This window comes from Danio rerio, chromosome 14, assembly GCF_052040795.2.
Source record: "Danio rerio strain M-AB ecotype USA chromosome 14, GRCz13ab, whole genome shotgun sequence".
NCBI classification, from domain to species: domain Eukaryota; kingdom Metazoa; phylum Chordata; class Actinopteri; order Cypriniformes; family Danionidae; genus Danio; species Danio rerio.
The window spans coordinates 31752233-31779673 of NC_141034.1; the positions used below are offsets into that span (position 1 = coordinate 31752233).

At 35.1% G+C, this 27441-nt stretch overlaps 1 protein-coding gene across 6 annotated transcripts in view; it reads left to right on the forward strand.

Annotated features, from left to right (window-relative positions):
• LOC147833971 (uncharacterized) overlaps positions 1-27441 on the forward strand; it is a 386870-nt gene that overhangs the window by 73299 nt on the left and 286130 nt on the right. Inside the window, exons 5-6 of one of the 6 annotated variants that reach the window (XR_015507555.1) lie at positions 20735-20841; positions 21441-21494. The exons of the other annotated variants lie outside the window; for them this stretch is intronic. The gene's annotated coding sequence lies outside the window, so the exon portion shown is untranslated. The remainder of the gene's footprint in view (positions 1-20734; positions 20842-21440; positions 21495-27441) is intronic. 6 annotated transcript variants of the gene reach the window in all.

Sequence of the window (27441 nt, forward strand, 5' to 3'; positions counted from 1 at the left end):
GTAAGAACCAAAATTGGAATATATGCTTAATTTAGAAAAAAAAAAAACATGAGGAATACATTAAATGTTTTTTTTTTTTTTGTATTGTCTGCAATGAAATACAAGTCAAAGTACATTTAAAAATGACTATTTTATTTTTTAATTAGCATTTTCCATACTGATATACTAACTGATACAAATTTCTGATTTGAGGTTGTAATATAAAGTGGGACCACATTTATTATTACACTGTTGAACCATCCCTTACACCTTAATCCACTATTAAACCTACCCATACCACTAAACCTGTCCCTAATCTTGGCTGTGCTTCATCTTAATAGCCCCATAATGGCTGTGCAATACAATATGAACACAGTACAAGCAGTGTACTTATTTATTTAGTTCATCAATTTTCCTTTGAATAAATCCCTTATTTATCAGGCATATTCTGGCACGTTTTACACATCAGAGGCCCTTCCAGCTGCAACCCAGTACTGGGAAACACCCATACATTCTCTAATTCGCACATGCACTCATACACAATGTCCAATTTTTATTTACCCAATTCATCTATAGCACATGTCTGTGGGGGAAAGCGGAGCACCCAGAGGAAACCCATGTGAAGACAGAGAGAGCATGCAAATTACTTACAGAAATGCCAACTGGCCCAGCCAGCACTTAAACCAGTGACCTTCTTGCTGAGGTGACAGTGCTAACCACTGAGCCTCAGTGCAGCCTCCTTATTTATTGAAATTATTAATTATTTATACGTGAAAGTAGTAGTTAAGACTATTAAATACAAAATGGGTTAAAAAAAATGCATATTTAAATTGAATTAACATGTCACCTGATATTATGTCTAGATAAAATCTACATTTTCATGCAACACATATTTTATTCCAGATTGAAGCAGTGTCTGAATAGGAAAGACTAATTGTAATACACAGACTGATTACAGAAACACTGAAAAAAAGCAACGATGTACATTATTCTACTTATGTCTTTAAACTAGTAAACTAGCTAACTACTTTTCAAATGAATAACTAGACTGTAGTTTGGCTACTTTAAATTACGAGTAAATTATGAAGCTACAGTTCCTAATAGCTTCCCCAACTCCATTAAAATTACTTGCAGTGCACATTGAGAAGACATTTAGTAAAATATTCTGCCATTACAGAGCCCCGCACTGTGTCAAAGTGAAGTCGTACTCTGTTTTCTCAGTTCAACAGGAAGTTCATGGGGGAGTTGTGATCTGCTCAGGTATTCATGGTTTGAGGAAAATGTGGGCATATATAATTCATGAATTTGTTTGACTGACAGGCAGGACTGTCAAAGGCGATCCCAAAGGTTCTGTCGGCAGCAAGATGTGTGTTATGAAGCTATCATCCAAGCAAATTACTTACTCAAATGACCTAATGTGAAAGGCCTCTAATGTATTGGATATGGCAATTAGGGGCAAACCTAGTTGACGGTATATTGTTTGGGTTAATAATTATAGCAGCAGCAACAACAATATTAAAAGTGACCGAGAGAAAAGAACAACAAGGAAATAAAGTGTTGAGTACATTTTCAAGTTTAGCACAGGAGAAACACTATGTCTATGCAAAAATGAGCCCGATTTATTTTCTGACTATTATAAAGTATATAGGCCAGCAGAGGCTGTGTTTCCTTGACACATTATTTCATTGAAAGTACTTGCTCTCTTAGGGCATATGCTTATGTATTTTTATTTTTCGTCTTCACAATCTTGACTAATAAGTCTGCTGGAGCTATACTGCAGTTTTATGAGTCACTTCACACAAGAAATGTTTCAGTCAAGCTTACAACCAAATTGCCATCTGTTTTATGGATGTTCCATTCACTTACTGTGTATTTATATAATAACTTTAACTAATAGCTAATACAATTACTTTTAATAATGACAGCAAACATGATTTTAGCATTTTGTTAGAATAGCAACCTAGAAATTAAGTTTGAAGTTAAGTTAAATACATGAATAATCTCAATACAATAGTATTATCAATCATGAATGTCAGATCGAACCAAATATTATTGTATTTTATTTTATCAGTTATTTTGTAAATTAATCTTATTGTAACATTAGGAGTCGGGTGACAAAGCAGGTAAAGGTCCAAACACAGTTTGTTTGCTCAGAGTCATGCAGGCAGTGGTCAAAACAGGAATAAACAGTATCATGAAAAGAATCCACAGTATCATCATGGTCACAGACAAAGAGGTTGTTGCAGGCAACAAACAATATAAACAAGAAACAAGGCAAGGATCCGGAAACTAAGCAAGACAATTGAATACTTTTAAATATTATGACAAACAATCAACAATAAAATTCAGTCATGTGTGAGTGAGTGTTGTATATATGTAGTCCATGAAATCAGTGGGAATGAACAGCAGCTTTGTGTATGTGTCCAAATTACTGTCAGCTGTGGCAGGAGTGATTGGTGCAAAGCATTCTGGTAGTTGTAGCTTATGTAGTGACTGGTGTGTAGTTCTCCAGTGATCTGCATAGACTTAGATAGCTGGTGATCCTGATTATTGTTTCTATTTCTTAGAGCAGTGGTTCTCAAACTGTGGTACGTGTACCAGTAGTGGTACGCAGGCTTCCTTCTAGTGGTACGCGAAGGAATGAAATATGTCATGTATATGCTACGCACATTTAAAAATTTATAAAAAATTATGTATATAATATGCCGTTTATGACATATAGCCGATATTTCTGAGGTAATCAGCCACATTTTTTTAACTGCAGAGTTGTAGCTGCTTTACTGGGCCTACTATGGTACTGTTTTTTAATACTGCTAATTTTTGGTGGTACTTGGAGTGACAATTTTTTTTCTGAGGTGGTACTTGATAAAAAAAAGTTTGAGAAACACTGTCTTAAAGTAAATGTCAGTTTAGTTACATTTGCTAATCAGATTTTTGTTTGTTGTGCATTACTTTTTTTAGTCTTTATTCTATCTTTAGTTTTTAAAACATATTTTAACATATAAATGTATACATTGTAATAAAGCTATTAGTTTTCTTTTATCTAAAACCGAAAAGAGAGTAAACTTGTTGCATTTAAAGCTATTAGTTGACTTAGGTAAAAAAAAAAAAAAAAAAAAGTAAGTAAACCCATTGCCCTACAAATGTGCATATTTAAAAATATTTGGTTAAGGCAACTTAGCAATTCCAAATTACTACTGGTTTACTCACTTTAAGACAAATTGCCACTTTTAAAGTAATGGATTTCTTCACTTTTTATGTATTTTTTTTTTCACTGTGTTATTCCAATCTTCAGTGCCATATGATCCTTATGAAATCATTCTGAATTATCTGTTGAAGTTTGTGTTGATGTTCAAGAGAACAGCATTAGTTTTAAATATTAATTGTGTGTAACTTTGTTTTTATGTCAATTAGAATGTGTTTATATACCTAATATGCATCTTTGAATTGTGCACCTACAGTAATGTGTTTATAACAAGTACAAGTACAAATATAATATTTATATTACAGGGGTGATACACTACAATATCATAATTGAATCTTTAGTTGATGTGTAATGTAGCTGTGTGAACATACTCAACATCTCTGAATGTAATATGCTCATAGTTCGATGCAAAGAGAGACATTGGCTTTTACAGAGTTAGCTTAACAAAGCCTACAGCAAACAAAGTTTGGGGACTACATAAAAATACATCCAGGCTAGTGAGATCACAGGGGCTTCCGGTTATGCACATTCACCACACACATACACTGTGCGCAGCAATGGGGTGTGGCCAAAGGGGCTGTAATGTTATAGCAGAGAAAGCTAAAATGCTGTCCAAACAATGCTATTTCCACAGAGCTTGTTCTGTTTCTGTATTTGGTCTTCCAAAGGACACGACACAAAGAGAGAAGTGCTTACAATTACATTTTTTATTATGTTCCAAAGAATTATAAAAAATATATAGCTCTGGCATTTGACAAAGGACAGCTTCCAGAATCTCTCGCTGTTCAGTGCTGGATTCGGCTAAAAACTCCTATAACCGATAAAGCTGTGAATTGTGAGCCACAACCTGTAAGTAATTTTATTTGTTAAAGTTGATCAATTAGATGCACAACTTCTAGTGTTTAAGGTATGTTGTAGCAAGCATGTAAACAATGAGAAATGCTGTTTGGCACCTTTAACAATTTAGCTACAAATTCATGTTTATGCATCAAACCGCTGTAGACACCTACAATCTTGCTTTCTCTGCATTCTATATCTCAAATAACAAACTTGCAAAAGATATGTGAACGTTTCAAATTACTTAGACATGCTTATTCCGAACATATGTGAAAGACACTTGTCAGATTTTTTTTTAGAGAGCAGGCGTGAGATTCAGCTGTGTGCTCTTCATTTTCTGTCTAATTCAAGCACAAACTGCTGCGGCTAACAGCTTCTCTGAGTGACTGTTAATACAGCGCAAAAGCGCACGCTTGCAGCCGCATGACACTTTCTGGTGACGTGGAGCCGATCCACGGATCACAGCACATTATGTTAACTGATCATTCAGAGCCTTGAGGGCAGGGCTTCCAGAAGAACTAGAAAATAAGGGTGCTTTCACACCTGCCTTATTTAGTTCGATTTAATCGCACTAGAGTTCGTTTTTCCTTTTGGTGCGGTTCGTTTGGGCAGGTGAAAATGCAGCAATCGTACTCGAGTGCGCACCAAAAACGGACCAAATAAGCGTACCGAGACCTGCTTGAAGAGGTGGTCTCGGTATGCTTTCAAACGAACCCTGGAGCAGTTAGTTTGTGGTGAGAATATGATCCGTACTAAACAGGTCCAACCACAAAAAGTACTGCACCTTTTGGACTAATCCAGCTTCCGTAGGCCGATGCGCTGTGCATTATGGGATATGGAGGAAAAATATTTGTTGACAGTGCTTTACCAACAGAGAGAGAAAGAGGGGAAAACATTACCTGATGTATCGTTGGTAATATATCCGCAAGATGACCATGTTGCAGTTTAGCTAAATTAATTCACGCCTCCTCCTGAAGTGACGAGCGATGCATTAAAACACTGTTTTCCAGCCGCGCTTCATTCTCAAAATGTATAGTTTGTCTAAAGCAGGCATACAATCAGTCGGCGCAGTTGTCCCTCCAGAGTAAATACAACATTTTTGTGTCTACTGGTTTTGTTTACCTGCGGGAGTTCATTGGCATTTTTCCCGCACGTGAATTCTAACCAATCAATAAGCAGTTTAGGAAATATGTTCAACAACATCTGGCCAATGAGAGATGTGGATTTTGTCAGATGACTGCATTTTAGTTCGTTTCAACTGGTTCGGACCAAAGCTAGCAGTGTGGTGTGAAAACGACGCAAAGATGGCAGAAAATGCAACAATGTATCATTTAATCAAGTTCGATGAGTAGCTGTATAAAATCATAGTAGGATATATGAAAAAATACCATGATTTTCTACAATTGAAGCATGAGCACACATTGCTTTGCATCTTAAAAAACACAACCAAGTCTTAAAAATACACTGTGGACCATGCCTTTAAAATATGTGATATGCTTGTGTTGTCTGTCCTTATGGGTTGTTTCACTGTCAAAGTCTCATGATGGACTTGCTGAAATAATGACATTTTGGGTCTAGCCTTACATTCAGCAGGAAGCAAATGATTTGAATGAATAGTGTGTCTAATTCCCCTCCACTGAAGCTATAACTGAAAGTCTCTGTAACAAGCAAGAGTTCTTATATGCTCAGAATTGATAAGAAGCCTGCATCCTGTAATTGGAGTAGGCGGAAAGTAGAATGTCTAGGGATCTTTGATTTTGCAGTTGCGGATCTGTTAACACCAGAACTTCATGATCTGGATAGACCTTAAAAGTATGATGATGACAGCTAATCAATCAGTCATAAAAATGTATGTATATATCAAAAACATCTATGCACACATACTGTGCACACATAAAATGTTGGAACTCTAGTAGTAGTGATTTGAGGTTACCTATTTAAGCATAAATCCTTATTTTTTTTTTTTACAGCAAATCAAATTAATTATCTTAGATGGATCCTAAACATGTAAAAAAAACAAATTATATTCACAAATTTTTTCCTAATTTTTTTTAAAGGTGCCATATGGTGCTTTGATTCAATAAGTTAAATTGTTTTCTGATATCTGTATAGTAGAATTTGTCCTTTTAATTTTTTTATCTAATTTAATATTATATAATATATATTTATTTTTTATATATATTGTAATCAAGTGTAATTTTTAACACGTCTGTGTTTTTGAGGCTGTTTGGTCAGGTTTTTTCAGGTTTTAGTTTGGTCCAGAATTTGTCCCATATATAAGTACATTTGTCCTGTTTTTGTCACGTTTTAGCGTGATCAAAAACAATAAACAAAAAAACAGAAAGGTGCGGATCCAAGTGCAGATTATTTATTTACAGTGCAGCCAACAAGGTGATAATACAAAGTAACAAATAAACGACAAAACCAGAAACTAAATCAGAGACGAGGCTCAGGAAAAACAAACTCAAACAACTAAACTAATTAGAAAACAGACTAGACAAATGACACACGAACTAGACTAATGCAAAAATACAAGAACAGGAATCAGAATAGCAAACTAGGACTCTTAGACTTACTCGAAACTTGGACAAGGAAGACAACGACGCGATGACAAACATAGGTGGAATGGTAGAATATATAGTCCAGATAATCAACGGTAACACAAAACAGATGTGATGGCAGGTCAGTGTAGGTGTTCCGGTGTGTGCGCGGGGCATGTATGAAAATGTAGTTTTTTCCTGGGGCACTGTAGCGCCTACAAAGTCCTAGAGCGCTACAGCGCCCTCAGGTGGTCACAGATGGATGTGACAGTTTTGACTTCTATGCCATCATAAATAATGAAAATAATCCATCAAATAAGGCTTTAAGACCAAACGCAATCAGTTGCCGGCTGAGTTTGTCCCTGAAACAAAAATAAGCAATGAAAAGGTGTGAAGCACCAGAAGGGACCATATTAAATTAATTGGAATTTATTTTGGCTATTGTTGATTTTCAGGAATTTTAAATGTACCTAACGAAAGAGGCTAGAAAAAATCTGAAGAATTAATTATTATTGTATTATTATTATTTTTTATTATTATTATGTTTAAATTATTATTTTTTATGGAAATCACACTGTGTGATTCAACGTGACTAAGTTGTAGTCATTTTATTAAATCTTTGAGTTACTAATATATAATGTAAAAGTCCATTAAGTAAGCTTAAAAGTAACTCATGTTACATAAAAAATAAGTGTTAATAATAAGTGTTAATATAATATAATATAATAATATAATAAAATATAATATAATATAATATAATATAATATAATATAATAAAACTTATTTCAAAAAGTAATGCATTACTTTACTTGTTACATTAGAAATGTAAAATTATATATTGTGCCTTACTTATAATTAGGAAAAGAAAGAAACTGTGGACATTTTTTATTTTGTTTATTTATTATTTATTTATTTATTTGTTATTTCTGCAGATAATTTTGTAAAAAATCTGAGAATTTTTGTGGAATGATTTTGGGAGTATCATAACTAAAAACCGAAAAAAAATCATTCTTTTTTTTTTTTTTACAATTATTGAATGTTTACAATGCAAATCAAGTTAAATCCACTTATTTGGTAAAAAAAAAAAAATAAAGCAAGTCTTTCATTTAATATATCTATTAAAAGTCAGAAAATATTACTTTACAAACTCTATTATAAATAAATCAAATAAACAATTTTATTTTATTTTCAATAATATTGCTGAAATTATTTTAAAACTATTCAATTATTTAAAACAAGTAAATAAAAACCTGCAGATTTCTGTGTAGTTATAATGCATTAGTCCCAACACTACATAAGCTAGCAATCTCTAACCTGTATTAAAAAAATAAAAAATAAATAAATCTTAGTTGTGTTGTAAATGAAATGTAGCCTAAATAAGAATTATATCCTACAAACGTGACAGACAGAGATTTTATTAAAGTGTTAAAGTATCTAAAAATACTGCCAGGACTTAATATTAATGTCTGCATATAAATATATGATGTTTAATAAACTGTCATTTCTCCATTAAAATAACTGCAAGAGCTGACTGATATGATTCAACGCATAAACATTGAACACTGTATATTCAGCAGTCTAAAATATGCAGCAAATTTTCAATATAAACGACAAATTTACAAAAGGTAAAATTAAACATAACGTATGTCCTTTGGGGGTGGTGCTAAATAAATGTATATCATGCATTTTGCATCATGACAAGCTATAAACAGATGGCTAGTAAAGAACTGCATATATCTGTCATTGTAACAATGCATAGAAAACAATCTGTAAAGAGGTGGTGCTTATAGTTCTTGGCTTATAGTAGATCTCTCTGTTTCTCCTATTTTTAAAATAAGAGTCCCACATACATAGTAGGTTCAAAATAAGCTTAGATACAATTAAAAAAAGATGTGATGACTCTGTTGCTCGTGTAGGTCTGGCTGACATAGAACGTGACCTAAACTACATGCAAATGTTGCCAATTAATAGTATTGTGTGCAACATAAAAGTCTGAGTTTGATGATTTCCACCATTTTTGTGAAAACAATGGTATCTGGACATGGTATTGTGGCTCATGTTAAGCAGCTTTATCTAAAATTATGTTATACAATGGATGGTAATAATATGTTGCAAATAAAAAAGCATGGTTACCACACTTTCATTTTAATTAAACTATTGTTAAATTTTGAAGGGACTAGACTGAATGCTAGGTTTTTCGAGTGATGGAGAGATGTTGTGGATTGCTTGTGTGATCCTGGAGCTTAGCTGTTAAACATTTAAGATTTTATTATCCAAAGGTCAGGGTCAGACTCACGGTCAGGGGAGTCATGAACTAGAGAATTACTTGGATCCTCTATCATTATTTTGCCCTTGAACAATCCATTTAGCCTCAGGTTGTTCCTGGGGAATGATCCCTGTAATGAATTGTAAGTTGCTTCTGAACAGAAAGAGACAGCTAAATGATGAATAACTAAATCGCCAAGTGTTTTGTCAAAATCTTGAAAAGACTTTAATGGGTTCTGAGTCTTAAAACTGCAATTACTGTTCGGTTTGCCAATGTATTTCATTACAGCAATTTTATAATTCTCACCAAAGCTGCTCAATTATCAAGCTAGCAAGTTGCTAAGCATGAATGATATGGTGTCAGGGTACACTTACACAGTAGGTTTTAGAGTGCATGTTTGAAAATAGGTTTTGTGTGTAAACTTCTTAACTGTGATGACGTTTGTATTGCATGTGCGGTCCTGCAAGAGTAATCGACATCCAAAACAACAATAACAACATTTGTTTCTTTACAAAGTTAAATCATCACTTACTGGCCTGGCATGCGCCATTCGGCATTTTTAGACAGTTTCACAGGTTCATGTGGATTGGGATTGTTCTGGGGGGGAGGACATTACAAAGGAAAAACTGTAAAACTCTAGCAGATTTATTAGAAAGTGTTGTGAAATATGCTAATTTAAAGTTTATATTTCATACTTATCTAGTTATCCGTGTGTGAAAACAGACGGTTCATACGTAAAGTTCTCAGATATCAAACTGCTTATCTGAGAATTGTGAGGTGCAAAGACAGGAATTGGGAACCACTGAATTTATAATTTATTTATTAACGCTCTGGCAGTGGAAAATGATTGCTTGATTTGAATGGATTTATGCTGAAATTTACAAGAAGTATTTCAACTCTTAATATGTCTGGGGGAAACTGTGGTAAAAAGCACCTAATTTGTTTAAAGTGCTCCAGTAACAAATATTATTGCACTTTTGTTAATTTACCAGTACTGTATCCGGGAAGTATTCATAGCACTTCACTTTTTCCTCATTTTATTTACATTTTTTTTAATGTAATAGCCTTGTTCCAAAATGGATTAAATTAATTTATTTCCTAAACATTCTACAAACAATACCTAATAATGACAATGTGAAAAATTTCTTTTTTTAAATTGTTGCAAATTTATAAAAAAAAAAAAAAAAAAATCTGAAAAATTGTCTGTACAGAAATATTCACAGCCTTTGCTCAATACTTTGTTGATGCACCATTTGCAGCAATTACAGCCTCAAGTCTTTTAGAATATGATGCCACAACCTTGACACATCTGTCTTTGGGAATGTTTGCATATTCTCCTTTGCAGTACCTTTCAATCTCTATCAGGCTGGATAAGAAGTGACTGTCTACAGCTATTTTAAGATCTCTCCAGAGATGTTCAATAGGATTTAGGTCTAGGCTCTGGCTGTACCACTCAAAGACATTCATCGAGTCGTTGTGAAGCCACTTCATGTAAATTTTGGCAGTGTGCTTTGTGTCATTTACCTGCTGGAAGATGAACCGTCACCCTAGTCTTAGGGCTAGAGCATTCTGAATCAGATTTTCATTCAGGATGTCTCTGTACAATGCTGTATTCATCTTTCCCTCTATCCTGACTAGTCTTCCAGTTCCTGCTGCTGAAAAACATCCCCACAGCATGATGCTACCACCACCATACTTCGCTGTAGGGATGGTATTAGCCTGGTGATGAGCGGTGCCTGGTTTTCTCCAAATGTGACCATTTGGAGAAACCACAGAGTGACCATTGGGTTATTGATCACCTCCCTGACTAAAGCCCTTCTCACCTGATCCATCAGCATAGATGGCCGGCCAGCTTTAGGAAAAGTCCTGGTGGTTCCAATCATCTTCCACTTAAGGATGATTGAGGCAACTGTGCTCATTGGAACTTTCAGAGCAGCAGAATTGTTTTCTGTAACCTTCCCCCAGTCTTGTGCCTCAAAACAATCCTGTCTTGGAGGTCTACAGACAATTTCTTTGTCTTCGTGCTTTGTTTGGTTTGTGCTTTGACATGCACTGTCAGCCCTGGGACCTTATATAGATAGGTGTATGCCTTTTCAAATCATGTCCAATCAACTGAATTTGCCACAGATGAACTTAGAGTAAGCTGCTGAATCATTTCAAGAATGATCAGTGCAAACAGAATGTACCTGAGCTCAATTTAGAGCTTCACAGCAAAGACTGTAATTACTTATGTACATGTGGTTTTTCAGTTTTTTTAATTTTATTTTTTTAAGAAATTTGCAACAATTTCAAGAAATATTTTTTTCACATTGTCATTATAGAGTATTGTGTGTATAATTTTGAGGAAATAAATACATTTAATCCATTGTGGAAAAAGACAGACAGCTTAAATCTTTAACATCTGAGTAAAAGCAACGCATTTCTTTTTTTTAAATTCTATTTTGTTTTTTAAGCAGTAATGTCATAAAGTTTACTGTAGCACTGTGTGCACTCTAGTTCCTATCTCGAAATACATTTGGCCAAAATCTTGTTATTCAAGATTAAATGCTATGCAGAGGCTATTTCAAGGCAATGCTGGCCATGACTAGAAGGAGTGCTAGACTAAAACATTCTCAACAATTTAAATTCATGAAACAGTAGCATTTACAGACAACGTGTTTTTTTGAATAATGAAATATCAATAGTTTTTACACAACTAACTATGGAGAAAGGTTACTTCCCAACAGAAGTAATGTTTTAATACACAGGCATAATATACCCTTTCACATTTCCGTGTTTCTCAGTTGCGGAAGGCATCATAGCTGGGTAAATTTAAAGGGCAGTAAGTGGGAGAGTACAACAAATATATATATTTTTACAATCGTATTTGTTCAAATGATGAAAGAAAAACTCCACCATGATGTTATCGCGACTTTCAGAAAAAGGAAAAAAAAAGCGGCAGACTAAGGGGAGAATAACATCAAATTTACTCTCAGATCCATAGACACTGCATTAGAAACACTTTACACAAGCGATAATTAGTTTTTTGTAATTTGATGCAAAGATCAAATAATACATTAATAAATACATATACATGTTCATACTTTTTTTTTTTTAAATCAAAATATTTTCAAGGATGAAAAGAGTCCATTCCTGACTTAAAATGTCTTGAGGCATCACATAGTTAACGACCGTACACATTTTATGACGCGTGTCTCTTTAACAACACATTCATTTTTATTTACAACTGCTATGATTCAGATCATAAAGCATATGACAGTTTGTTTGCTTCATCAGTCAACAAATTCTCTGTAAACAGAAAATGCTCACTCTCACCTGTTTTGAAACATCTGAAGTTTTTTTTCTTTATTTCAATTTAATTCAAAGTTAATTATACTGTACGTCTGAATTGCACATCTTCAATCAGGGTATTTCAAAGAAAGAACAAAACTGTATTTACAGATTTTGATTTTCCAAGATTCAAAACAACAGTGCAATATAAATGAAAACAAAATCTAACACATTCTCTCACTTCACTGTTTCAAAACATTTTGATTGAAACAGGAGAACATAATCTGTCAGTTTTATGTTTTATTACAGTTATGAAATGTTGTGTATGTTAAGTTGACATGAATGACATCATTATATTAAATTCAGTTATGCTTTAGTGCGCTAAATGCAATTTTGAATAAAACAGTTACTTACCAAAAGCTCATGAGAAATAACTTCATATCACATTGATGCATGTCAGCTATGCATTCTTCATTCTCAGAGCCTGCATTTCACTCGTAATGACAGCAGTTGGTGAAAGCGTGATTTAAATTAAGTAGCTGCTTTGATTTGCAATGACATTGCTCGGTTTGTGCATTTGATCAAAGACATGCGCTACAGTGTGTTATGGAGAACCTGGAAATGTGAATTTTACTTGCTTATAGTAGATAAAAGCTTTTAATTGTAACTAATCTCATGTTTTTTTTTTTCTTCTTTGAATCTTGCTTATTCACATTGTCAAAAAAAGTAGATAGATAGATAGATAGATAGATAGATAGATAGATAGATAGATAGATAGATAGATAGATAGATAGATAGATAGATAGATAGATAGATAGATAGATAGATAGATAGATACGGCATATGTCTTTGGGTGATCTTATAAAGTTTTATGTTTTGCAGTTGCTTTATTTGTTCTTTGTGACTTGTCGCTTCAAGGAGACATGAAGGTTCCAGTTTCCACAACCCACCCCACATTTGTCAAGAGAATGATCACTAAATGTGGAATTCCTTGTTGGAAATGTAATTTGGCAATTAAGTCATCCCTAGTTGCTTATGTTTTAGACCCACTGATGTACATTGCCCATTTGACGAACTGCCAAAAACTGAACAGCTGGAGCTGAAGTGGACCGACACTGACTTGAACGCTTGGCCACCCTCAGTGACTAAAAATGACTGCCTTCTTTTGAAACCCCACACATTTTCCTTCATCAACATTATCGCTGACATGCTAATTCTGACAGATGATGATCTCTGTCATTATGATCGCTAAAATTACAAAAGACTTGAAGTTTGTTTTCATTCTCCGTTAATAATTTTTTTTTATATACCTTTGAAATATAAACTTAAAGGTGCAGTATTGATACCCAGAGATTGAACTAGGTATTGCATTCATGGATCAAAGCAAGCACAGGTTGCCAGATTGAGGACCAAAAGGAGCAAATCTGACAATTGAGCCTAAAAGATGATTTAAAACTTGTTTCAAGAGTTCACACTTAGAAATTGCTTGACAACTGTTAGCAGGTTTGGCATGCTGTCCCGGGAGAGAACCCTGAGCTCGGAGATAGTTGAGCCCAGGGCTCCCGCCAGGTCCATAGAGCATGTGAGGGGAGTACGAGATCAGGTAGTTCTCGAGAGCTCCCCTTTTTAAAGGAGGAAAGGAGGAGAAAGGGGGTGGATGGGGGGTTTCTTCGGAAAACGAAGATAAGGGAGTAATATCTAGCTAGGCTACTTATAGTGGGTTAGGATAGATCTGATTGGCTAACTAATGAGTGTAGATAGGTGGCCAGCTGCGGTCAATTATATCACGTGCTCCTCTCGAAATTAATTTAAAAAACTTCACTAAAAGCAACAGAGTGCGATAAAATTACAAAGTAACCTGCTCACCTAATGTTTTACCTTGTAATATTTATATTATCTGCCAATTAATAAACTTATGTTGAACTCTGAATCTGCTTCTCATTTCGAAGACCTGCACTGTCCACCAGAGGTCGCATTTCTGTCACAAGTACATGCTTTTAGAGCCTTTCTGACTGAATGAATGAAATACATTGTTTTTCTTCAAGGCAACCTGGGGTGCTAAAATATAATTAGCTAAACTGGCATTGGGCTGATTAAAAGAACCAAAACAGAGACAGCTTTCCAACACGGAAAACTACTTTTCAAAGCAGGATAACTGACTTTAGCATTGTTTCAAAGATGTTTACTTGGCATGTTTCTTAAATATCTGCAAACATAGTGTGGTATTTTTATGCTTTAGAAGAGTCAAAACCTACATACAGCACCTTTAAATTCTATTCCCTTTTAACAGCATGTCATCCAGGTTGTTATTGCCATCCCAGGTTCATCATCGTTTGTTTTACAATGCACTATAATGTTTTGATTCGATTACAATATGTCAGTATGTAGTCATCTAACCAGATGTTTGAAATTAGTCCCGCGGTTGGTTAGTAAGTCAGGCGTTCTTTGATTAGTGAAAAGAGCATGTTCTTCAGTCATTTTAAAAGATTGTCTCACACACATCCACAGGTGTTGCATTACCCATTTGTTTGAATGGCAATTGACTAAAGCTCTCCAGTTTTTTTTTTTTTTTTTCTGTTGATTTTGCTGATTGAATGATTGTTTAAATTGGCTGTGTTTTCCTCATGAGCATGAAACACCTGCTCGGGATCCATCACAGGAGATCAGTGTGTGTTATTATACCTCACAGACAGGTGACATAACCCAAGCCATTCTGAATAGAATGATAAAAGAAAAAGAACAGAAAATATGTAAAGCTATAACCAAAATAAGCATATCTGAAACAAGTGCCATCATGAAAAAATAATAATGATAAAAATGAGATTGAATTGTAGATGTTTCTGGACTGAGTCAGACACTTGAAGTGCCTCGATTTTGCTGTTTTAAAGGTTCTTAATGTTACTGCAGAAGTCCACACAATAGGATTACATTTATACAGGTTAAAAAAAAAACTAAACTGTATAGAGCAGGTCAGCATTTTGGCTCAGTGGTTAACACTGTCCCTTCTTAGCAAAAAGGACACTGGTTCGAGTCCCGGCTGGGTCAGTTGGCATTTCTGTGTAGAGTTTGCTTGTCATCCCCGTGTTGGCATAGGTTTACTCTGGGTGCTCTGGTCTCCCCCACAGTCCAAACACATGCGCTATAGGTGACTTGAAAAAACTAAATTGGCTGTAGTGTATGTGTGTGCATGTGAGAGTGAATGGCTGTTTCCCAGTACTGGGTTGCAGCTGGAAAGACATCGGCTGTGTAAAACATATGCTGGATAAGTTGAGGGTTTATTCCGCTGTGGCGCCCCCTGATGAATAAAAAAACTAAGCCAGGGGAAAATGAATGAATGAATGTATAGTGTGGAAATAAACATTGAGACACAGGTTAGTGTCTAAAGCCCCATTCACATGGGGCATCAACATCAACGCTTCCCATTCACTTTGAATGGGTGAAGTCAGGCGCTGCCTAACTGCATTGTGGATCCGTCAGCGCCGCTCCAGAGGCGTTGCTCGCTGCAGAAGTTGAGACTTGCTTATTTTTTCAAGCGTCGATGGAAACGTCAGCCAATCAGATGGCTGTATGCAAATACACCAGCTCAGACAGTAACTTATTCCTGAATAAATTATATTAATTAATTCAGAATTCTATAAATGCTATGAAGATTGCTTCAGCCCCAACTTTAGACACGCCCTTTGTCAAGCGCTGACGCTGAAGCCCAGTGTGAATGGGGCGTACGACAGATTGAACACATAATTATTTTAATATTTAACACATGTAATCTCACCTAACATATTATAATATACATACTATATTTAATACCTTAACTCTGATTGACCCTTTTGTTGAATTACCTCAACATTAGAAAAAAAAAATGAATGAAGCATTTTCATATTTTCAAACTTATTATTCAAATATTATAATTTTTCTGTTCTCCTTGAGTATGATGTTTTTTTTTTTCAGATGGTTAAATAGGCTTGTAAATGTTAATTCATTTTTGTACTTTATTTTAGTTTTATTCATTCATTCATTTTCTTGTCGGCTTAGTCCCTTTATTAATCCTGGGTCGCCACAGTGGAATAAATCGCCAACTTATCCAGCAAGTTTTTATGCAGCAGATGCCCTTTACATCCACACACACATTCACATACACACTCATACACTACGGACAATTTAGCCCAGCCAATTTACCTGTACCGCATGTCTTTGGACTGTAGGGGAAACCGGAGCACCCGGAGGAAACCCACGCAAAGGCAGGGAGAACATGCAAACTCCACACAGAAACGCCAACTGAGCCGAGGTTTGAACCAGCGACCTTCTTGCTGTGAGGCGACAGCACTACCTACTGCACCACTGCCTCCCCCACTTCTGGTTTTATGAATCTATTATTTCTTCTAGAATGTATGCTTGATTGTGTGTAAAATTGTGTCAAAATTATGTGGAGTTTGCATGTTCTCTCTTGTCTGCATGGGTTTCCTCTGGGTGCTCCAGTTTCCAACACAGTCCAAAGACATCGGCTTTGGGTGAATGAGATGAAGTAAATTGACCATAATGTATGAATAGGAGAGTGTGCAGATGTATCTCAACAATGAGTGTTATGTTCGTTCATTCGTGAGTGAGTGAGTGAGTGAGTGAGTGAGTGAGACTTATGTCGTACTGTTACGTTTCTGACAATAGCCAAAAAGTACTTTGTAAGTTCCATATATGTATTGAAATGTCTTGAAAAATATCTAGTCAATTATTTACTGTCATCATGGCAAAGATTAAATAAATCAGTTATTAGAAATGAGTTTAGCGTTTAGAAATGCATGACCTGAATTTTAGTATGAATCTCCAAGGATCTGGGTTTCAGCTAATAATAACTAGCTAATAACAGCTGTAATGTTCTATTGAGGGGAAAAAAGGTCACATACAATTTTTTTTTTCCTATGACCCATTAAATCAATCAATTTAAAGCAGTAAATTGTATAATTAAAATAAACAAATTAATTAATAACTTAATAATACAATCTTAATGTGTATTACAATGTAATAAAAAGATAATAATACTTATACTACTACTACTACTTATAATAATAATAATGATAATAATAATAATAATAATAATAATAATAATAATAATAATAATAATAATAATACAAATAGTAGTAGTACATTGCATCATCCAGTGTTTTTCTTCTTATTGTCCTTCATTACCCGCATTCTCCATATTATGTGAATGTATGTTATTAATAAATTCATGTATAACTGTAGGCAATTTGAAGAACCCTTCAACTCACAAGTAGTATTGCTGTCTCATATCATGTTGTTACAGTACGTCTTGTTCTTGCTTTAGGGTCCATAACATTTTTTTTTCTCTCATCATACAATAATAGAGATGTGCTACAGATCTAAATAGTCTATTGTTTTTCCTATTCTTCGTATCTTTAGATTATAAATATTGCAGTAATGAGTGCAAAAGTGTTGTTCTTAAAAGTATTTGTTGTGAGACAACAGTGGATAAATAAATCAATGGATGTATAAAGATTTACAACCACCAAATAAGACGTAACAAGACCTGAACATTTCAAGACAGACTGAAGACATCTGTGCTCCCCTGTGGATTTGAATGTGTGTTGTTAGGTCTTTTATTTATAGTGTGTGGTCCCTCTGGAGCTTGTAAGCCTGTAATGCTGTGTTTGTGTGAAGCAGCAGCCAAATAACTCACTGTCAGGGTGTGCTACTCACCGTCCACCTCCACTTAAATAATATGAGCACTGTTTTTTCATTTGCTTCTACAATGAAAGAAAGAAACTTTTTCACCTTCATGGTTGACTTAAAGGAGTCAGTTCAAGGAGGATGAATGGAAGGTGAATTGTAAAGAAATGTTTAAGAAGATGGAAAGCTTGGGGTTGTTTTTCATAGGAAAAAAATGTGTAGGTTATACAGTATCTTTTCATTTAAATCATTACATGTATTATTCACTCACTCACTTTCCATAGCTTAACACCTGATGTTTCAGGGGTCACCACAGCAGAATGCAATGTATATTAAAGGTATAAAATACCTTTCAAAAAAAAATTTCAGGTTGACCTTGGCCAAAAAATATATTAGTTCTTAGGAAAGTAATAAAAATAAATTGAGAAATTCAAACACATACATTATTATTATTGTTATTATTATTATTATTATTATTATTATTATTATTATTGCTATTATTATAATAACAAATGTTACCAATCCACATTGAATTATATAGATCAGTACAACATTATGTGCCAAGCTAAAATCTAGCAATATTTGGTAGTCCTATTACATTTAGTGAAGGTCTTATTCATATTATTCATTTATCAGATTTAATGAGCTATATTCTTTATACATACTCGTTTTGGAAATTAAAATAATCTATTTAATTTTTTTTTTTTTCAATTCATGATTATTTCTATAGCACTTTTACAATGTAGTTTGTGTCAAAGCAGCTTAACATAGAAGTTCTAGTAAATTGAAACTGTGTCTTTCCAGTTTTTAAAGTTGAAGTTCAGTTTAGTTCAATTCAGTGTGGTGTGGTATTTAGTATATGCAATGGATTCTACTTCGCAGTTTAAGAAATGTTTATAAAATAAAGGTTGTAAAACACTAATTTATCCAAAAATGAACCCGTTTATCAAGGATGTACTGCTTGATTGCATCTCCCTATGGTTGTTAAACGTGATATTTAATTAATCTTGTCTCTATCTAACATCTCTTTGGTCTTTTGAATGTATCAGGTAACATGTCACAGCATCGGTACTGCTTCAATGATTCGCTTCCACATGTGTACGTTTTGTACACGTGTGTACAAAAACCTCAGATACTGTTGGTTGGTTCCTAATGGTTGTGCACCCTTTTTACCTGCCAAGTTTGTCAACGCCGTTATAATGATGCAGATCACTCTATTCATGCCAGAGTCCTGCAGGAAAAAGTGATTGCATGCACGCAGCGGTTAAAACCCAATATCAAAATGTGTGTGTGAATTAATGATGACAGAATTTTCATTTTTAAGTGAAGCACACTTTCTAATAATGTCAGCATTCTGACTCCATAATTTTGATCTAATCTGGCCATTTTTTCCAAACTGTGCACATTAGGTCACCAGATGAATTTGTTCCAAAAATATGCAATTTCTTCTGTTTCAAGAGCCCACGAGCTGACTTTCACTGCAGTGCAAGTCAGGCACAGCCTGTTGGAACTTTTGGTGCACTAGGGCTCAAGATCCAACATCAGAACAGATTTCATGCATATTCTTGCCCAATTAATATCAAGCAAAGCTGCACTCTTTTTCATTTCTGGTGAAAACTCAGGGTGGGTATCAATTAGTCTGCTGTTAATTATCTCCTTCGCTTTTGATCTTTACTATGGCTGCTCTGTCAGACACTCATTTATTCATCACTCCTGGTGGAAGGATGGGGCCTTCAGAGATTGTGCAGATTGAAGCACATTAAAAATGGCTTCAGAAGTGTGCAGTCCTTATGAGATCATGCATACTGATGTGGCTAAGATTCTGCTGTTGTAGTGGCTTTGCTTGTTCATTAGCATCATATTAGCTTTCAATTTTGCTTTATTAACTTGAGCAGTTGTTAATAGTATTAATGATCTTTAAGATGCCGGAAGATGCAGGAAATTTCACAGTTTATTTTTAGTAAAATGTATGTTTTCTCGTAGGAGTTATTCAACCCTTAATGCACATTGTGTAAATGATTTTCACCGTTTTTAAATACAGCATGAACAATAACTAAACAGGATACATTAAATATGCAGGCTACTGAACATCTACTTTGTTTTATCTAAGTATCTTTCACCATGTCCAAAGTTGGCACAGCTTCATACATACATTAAAGTATATTTTTCCATGTTAATTAGATATGTTGTTTTGTTTATTTGTTTGTTTTGTCATTACCAGGACACTCTATGGGTGACATGACACGGTGGCAATCCCCCTTTACATTTTAATCATTTTCACCAATTGAAAAATTTGCACACATAAACCTAAATAGCACAAAAATGTCAATGACAAATTTCTATATAGCACAAAAATCTTAATGCGAAATATAATAATTATTTCCTCTGTCTTTGCCATCAAGAATCAGACAGAACTGTTATATATATATATATATATATATATATATATATATATATATATATATATATATATATATATATATATATATATATATACACACACAGAGGAACATCTTAACTCCACACAGAAATTTCAAATGGCCCATTAGGGACTCGAACCAGCAACCTTCTTGCTGTGAGGTGACATTGCTAACCACTAAGCAACCATACCACCTAAGTACACACACTTAAATTGTCAAAGCAAGCTTTTATTTTGAATGCAATTAATCGCGATTCATTTTTTGCCCAGCAATAACATACATCACAAAGTCTTTTTTTTTTTTCACTGAATTAGATTTCTTTACCAGCATCAGTGCTGATAATATCAACTCCAATTAATTGAGCACAAGGATAACCTTTTAAATGACAGTTTGTTTACATTGTGCTGATGACTTCATTTTTGTTAGGTGCAAAGCATTTGCGAACATTTCTAAGCATAGATTTGGGCTTAATCACATTGCTTCTGGTCAGGACATGGTGTTGTAGTGCACTCAGATTTTTTTTTTATTTTCACAGAACAGCATGTGCGTTTCTTGGGAAATGCACACAACCTTGGCAATAATCAGCTATAGGAACGTGTGAGGAACAAATGAAGCAAGCTAAAGATCTCTATGCCAAGTTAAGTAAATGACGTCTTCAGGGTCTTTGAAACACCGCTTTTATTTTTGCTCATATCACTGGAATATCTACATCCGAACATTTCCTGCATCTCAGACTCTGTGTATTGTTTAAAACCCCACGATATAAAGATATGACTAATTTCACTGGGTAAATTGCTCACTCAAAACAAAGCATAGGTCAAAAAGACTACAATTTTGTATGAGTTTCAGAAATAGGCATCATACTTTCAAACAAAATTACCCAGGCTCACTGGAGAGCACTTATCATGGCAGCATCTCTTTTTCATGCACACATGGTTACAATCACGCTCCCATTTTCAAATAAATGCAGATGTCAGACTAGTTAAATATCTATTAGGTTTTATCGTGCAGATATCTACTCGGAAAGAAATGAATAGGCCTACAGTACGTATAAATGATAAGTTAAACAATTAGCTGGCAAGGCATCCGCATATTCATATATTGCTTTTGACGCCACACTGTCATAAACTCAATTTATTTTTTCTTTTTATTTTTTTAATTAAACAGATGGTTTTAACAAAGAATTTAATGAGTGCATAATCACTGCCATGCATATCTGCATCTTTTTTTTCTGTGAACAGGCAGTGGAATAATTTACAATTTGATTGCTTGTCAGAAGAAATTATATCTCTCAGGTAAGTTAGTCACTGGAATTGTGCCAGTGTTTTAATTTAAACCAATTAATTAAGTCAATTAATCAAGCTTTTTTTTTCAGTTAACTTTGTGTTTTGTTATAAGCGAGGGTCGAATGCAATAAAACAGCAAGCATGTGTTGGAATAATAGAACGGTTTGATTCATTTTGTACCTAGAAAACAAACCAAATAATCGAGACAAAGGACAAACGCTGCTTATTTGCAGCACTTTGATTCCCCTGGTATGAAATATTGTCTGTATTCGGAAGTTTGCTTAAGTATGCTCGATAGATGTCATTGCTAATGCAGACGAAATAAGCAGACTCACCACAATCTCTCCTGGGACGAAGCTAATTAAGTGTTCAGAATCAGCAACATGGTTCTGTGAGCTTTTATGCTTCTGTCACCTTCCATCCATTGAATTGGATTGGACATTTCCCAAGAACAACCCACAATCATAGTTCTCCTGCAAAAACAGGTCATTCTGAGTTCACGGGATGTGGAATGATTCTAATTATTAGGGTAGGAATGGACGCAGAATACTTAATGTTCCCGCTCTCCTTCATGCAATACGGCAGGACAATGTGTTTCTGAGAGTCAGGATTACCTGAATGAAATGGGCCCTGGCTGCAATAGAAATGATGCTGTGGATGCTTTCCAGTAGAGATCAGTAAAACAGAAACATACCGTACACAGGGTGCATGTAAGGATGCAATGGGGAAACATTTAAGCACGCTACTGATATATGTTGCTTTGATAAGGCAGTAGGACCTGCGGCGAGGGTGCTGTTGCATTTATTCATTTGACAGAAGCTTAATCCGTACAGTAGCAACTTTATCAGGATATGTGTTCCCTGTGAATTGAACCCCAGGTTTTGGTATTACTAGCATCAAGTACCACAATTTAAGCAACATGAAACTGGTTCATAGAGATTTTCTTTTGGATTTTTGAGTAACACTGACATGTTAAGCTTCAAATCTAAAAGCAATGCACCATTTACATCTAATATAGGCATAGTCCACTGCAAATCAGAATACTGAAGCATGTGGTAGTACCTAGGAGTATGTATGTATACATGTACTGTACTTTATGTACAGTTAGGTCCATAAATACTGGGACATCAACACGATTCTAACATTTTTGGCTGTATACACCAACACAATTGATTTGAAATTAAACAAACAGGATGTGTTTTAACCACAGACTGTCAGCTTTAATTTGAGGGTAATTACATCCAAATCAAGTGTACAATGTAGGAATTAAAACAGTTTGCATATGTGCCTCCCACTTGTTAAGGGACCAAACATCATTTGACAAGTGGCTTCCAAGCTGTTGCCTAGCCAGGCGTGAGTTATTCCTTCATTATCCCAATTAAAATTAGCAGAGAAAAGTTCCAAAGTTCATTTCAAGTGTGCTATTTGCATTTGAAATCTGTTGCTGTCAACTTTCAAGATGAGATCCAAAGAGCTGTCGCCATCAGTCAAGCAAGACATCATGAGGCTGAAAAAACAAAACAAACCCAGAGAGAGAGAATGAGAAAAAACATTAGGCATGGCCAAAACAACTATTTGGAACATTCTTATAAAGAAAGACCCAGAAGACCACTAAAACAACTGTGGTGGACGACAAAAGAATTCTTCCACTGGTAAAGAAAACACCCTTCACAACAGTTGGACAGATCAAGAACACTCTCCAGGAGGCAGGTGCATGTGTGTTAGAGTTAACAATCAAGAGAAGACTACACCAAATTAAATACAGAAGGTTCACCACAAGATGTAAATCATTGGTGAGCCTCAAAAACAGGTAGGCCAAATTAAAGTTCTAAAAAAAAACTTCACAGTGCTGAAACAACATCCTATGGACAAATGAGATCAAAATCAACTTGTATCAGAGTGATGGGAATAGAAGAGTTTGGAGAACTGCTCATAATCCTAACCAGTCAAGCCCGGTGTTAGTAGTGACGGTGAGTTAATGTATGACAACTGCATGTCAATGGAACTGGTTCCCTTGTATTTATTTATGATGTGACTGCTGACAAAAGCAACAGGATGAATTCAGAAGTGTTTCAGGTAATATTTTCTACTCATTCAGCCAAATGCTTCAGAACTCATTGGATGGCGATTCACAGTGCAGATGGAGAAATATCCAAAGCATACTGCAAAAGCAACCAAAGAGTTTTTGAAGTGAAAGAAGTGGAATGTTTTGCATTGGCCGAGTCAATAACCTGAACTGAATCCAACTTAGCTTGCATTTAACTTGCTGAAGATAAAAACTGAAGGGAAAATGCCCCAAGAACAAGCAGGAACTGAAGACAGTTACAGTAGAGGCCTGGCAGAGCACCACCAGGGATGAAGTCCAGCGCCTGGTGAAGTTTATGCATTCTAGACTTCAGGCTGTAATTACCTGCAAAGGATTTGTATCAAAGTATTAATAAGTGAAAGTTTAATTTATGATTATTATTCTGTCCAGTTACTTTTGGTCCCTAAACAAGTGGGAGACACATATGCTGTTGTAATTCCTACACCGTTCACATGATTTTGATATAAATACCCTCAAATTAAAACTGACAGTCTGCAGTTTAAACACATTTCAATTCTTTTGTGTTAGTGTACAAAGCCAAAAATGTTAAAATTGTGTTGGTGTCCAAATATTTATGGACCTAAATGTATCTATGTATGTATTCATGTATGTATGTATGTAAGTATGTATGTATGTATGTATGTATATATGTATGTATGTATGTATGTATGTATGTGTGCATCTATTTATTTGATTATTTATTTATTCATTCATTTATTTATTTTGTCATAGCTTACTGTATACATTAAAAGCAATGCAAAATAAACATATAATTGATGCGTTCAATGTGATGCGAAATACATTTTTAAATACAATAATTTGAAATATGAATAATAATAATAACAATAATAACAATTATGATAATAATAATAGCAACATAGTGCAGATAACCTATTACAATACCAATAACAATGCAATCCAATAACAATTGTAATTTGTTTGCATCTAATATCATTAAGGAAAAGGCAAGGTCAAAGGCATTTGCTAAACAAAAACAACAAAAAGATAAATAGATTTAATCCATCTACTGTGACTTCTCTCTCTACATGAAAAACATGAAACATGACTTAAAAATAAAACATTCAATCTGGAGGACAGCACTGGTTCTTCTTTCCTTTCATTAAACTGACATGGGGGTATTAAAACAATTATGCTGGCGGCGTCTGCTGCGATATATAGTTAGCAATCAAGCACCACTGCAGATAATTAAATCCAACTCCAACTGTGACGCGCTTTCACCTTGGGGTGATCATCTTTAACTTTAGACACAGATCGGTCAGGCAAATCTGAGGCAAATAATAAGCGCTTCGTTTTTATGCGTAGCGTGAAGCAAAACAGTCTGAGGAGAAAGAGGAAAAAGCTCCAAGCTTGTCTGCTGCAAGTATCTTTGTATGTGCTCCACATTTTCCCCTGTCAGTTTGTGTCTGACCAGAGGCAGTGTATCAGAACCATTCAAACATGTGCTACACAGTTAAGAGGTGAGCATGGTGAATTTCACATTACTGTCAGAGGCTTGACGTGGCGTTTATCATATTTCTGGATTCAGTATTTCAGTCATGTGAGGCTAAAGTGGAGGCTGATGCGGAGAGTGACAGGACGATGTACAAAACGGAAATTCAAAAGAAGCCCTCCATATTCATGCGCTGATTTAAATTCCGAACTCAATGTTGGTTTGCCTTCGAATGCAATCCAGCGGCGTCAGTGTGTAACTATAGATAAGGAATAAAGGCTGTGTAAATATAAAATAAGGAGAAGCGAAGAGCAATTGTTGCTTTGTGTAATTATGTCTTCAGGAGAGAACTGATCAGCGTCCGAGTTCAGCTAAACACATTTCTGCTTTGATGCTTTTTAAAATATTAATAATTTAAATAGACCTTATTGCCTAAATGGAAGCTTTTAAAGGGCACCTATCATTCAAAATCAACTTTTAGACAGAAAGGTGTGAATAGTGTGCACACTGCTGAATCACATAAACACATAAATGCCTATTTTAATTTACTAATATTAAATCAGGATTTAAAGACGAGTGATCTTGAGGCCACCCACACAATAATGTATCAACTCAGCTATCCCCACCCAATGATATTGATTGACAGGTTAAAGGATGGATCGTTTACAGCTATCACTTCAAGATGTAATAAGTGAAACATTTATTATTATTATTATTATTATTATTATCATAGGATTTTTAACTAATCTACATGTAATTCAATGTGCTAATTCCACAGTAAAGTTGGCTAATAACATTGTCTTACAGATCAGAAGTGTGCTGTCATGTGTTTACTGTATTTTTTTTTTCTTTGACAAGAGGTAAAATGTTTTTTTTTTTTTAACAGTATAGACCTTTTTCTTGGCTGCTGCATGGAGGGCACCATAGCGACCAGCGTTTAGAACTTCCGTTTATGCAAGGCAAGGCAAGTTTATTTATATAGCACATTTCATACACAGTGGCAATTCAAAGTGCTTTACATAAACAGGAATAAAAGAGACAAGTGTAAGAAAATAAAAACAAATAATAAGAATTATAAAAATAAGAAAAAAATAGATAAAACAGATAGAAATGTGTTAAAATAGGTTATAAAATAATGAAAAAGAAAAGAAAGACATAATAGTGCGATCTGTCGGACGTAGCACAGTGCTCATTCAGTAAAGGCACAGCTAAACAGATGTGTTTTCAGTCTTGATTTGAATGTGCCTAATGTTGGAGCACATCTGATCATTTCTGGAAGCTGATTCCAGCAGCGAGGAGCATAGTGGCTGAAAACTGATTCACCCTGCTTTAACTGAACTTCTAGTTGATATGATCCTAAAGATCTGAGTGATCTGTTGGGTTTGTATTCAGTCAGCATATCTGTAATGTATTGAGGTCCTAGGCCATTTAGTGATTTATGGACCAGTAATAATACTTTAAAATCTATTCTGAATGTAACTGGGAGCCAGTGTAAAGACCTGAGGACAGGTGTGATGTGCTCTGATTTCCTGGTTTTAGTCAGAATCCTGGCTGTAGCGTTCTGAATGAACTGCAACTGTCTGTGTTTTTGGGAAGGCCAGTGAGGAGGCCGTTACAGTAATCCACCCTACTGCTGATAAAAGCATGAACAAGTTTATCCAAGTCTTCACTGGAAGCAAAGCATCTGATTCTTGCTATGTTTTTGAGATGATAGTATGGTGATTTACTTACTGCTTTAACATGACTATTGAAACTCAGATCTGAATCCAGTATCACACCAAGATTCTTGACCTTATTTTGAGAACCTCATCTCTGTTCCTAAACGCAATGACTTCAGTTTTCTCTTTGTTTAACTGAAGAAAGTTTTGGCACATCCAACTGTCAATTTTATCAATGCATTGGCAGAGAGTGTCAATGAGGCTGTAGTCATTAGGCAGTAAGACTAAGTAGATCTGAGTGTCATCAGCATAGCTGTGATAGGAGATTTGGTTCTTTCTCATCATTTGGCTCAGAGGGAGCATATAAAAGTTGATCAATTGGTACTGGAGTCTAAGCGATCTTTCATTTTTTTTTCTTTTCAGCTTAGTTCCTTTAATAATCTGGGGTCGCCACAGTGGAATGAACCGCCAAATTATTCAGCATATGATTTACACAGCGGATGCTCTTCCAGCTGCAACCAATCACTGAAAACAAATATTCATACACACTTATTCACATGAATACACTATGGACAATTTAGCCTACCCAATTCACCTATAGCCTACCGCATGTTTTTGGACTGTAGGGGAAACCAGAGCACCCGGAGGTAACCCATGGGAATAGGGGGAGTAAATGCAAACTCCACATAGAAATGCCAACTGACCCAGCCGAGGCTCGAACCAGTGACCTTCTTGCTGTGCGACGATCGTGGTACCCACTAC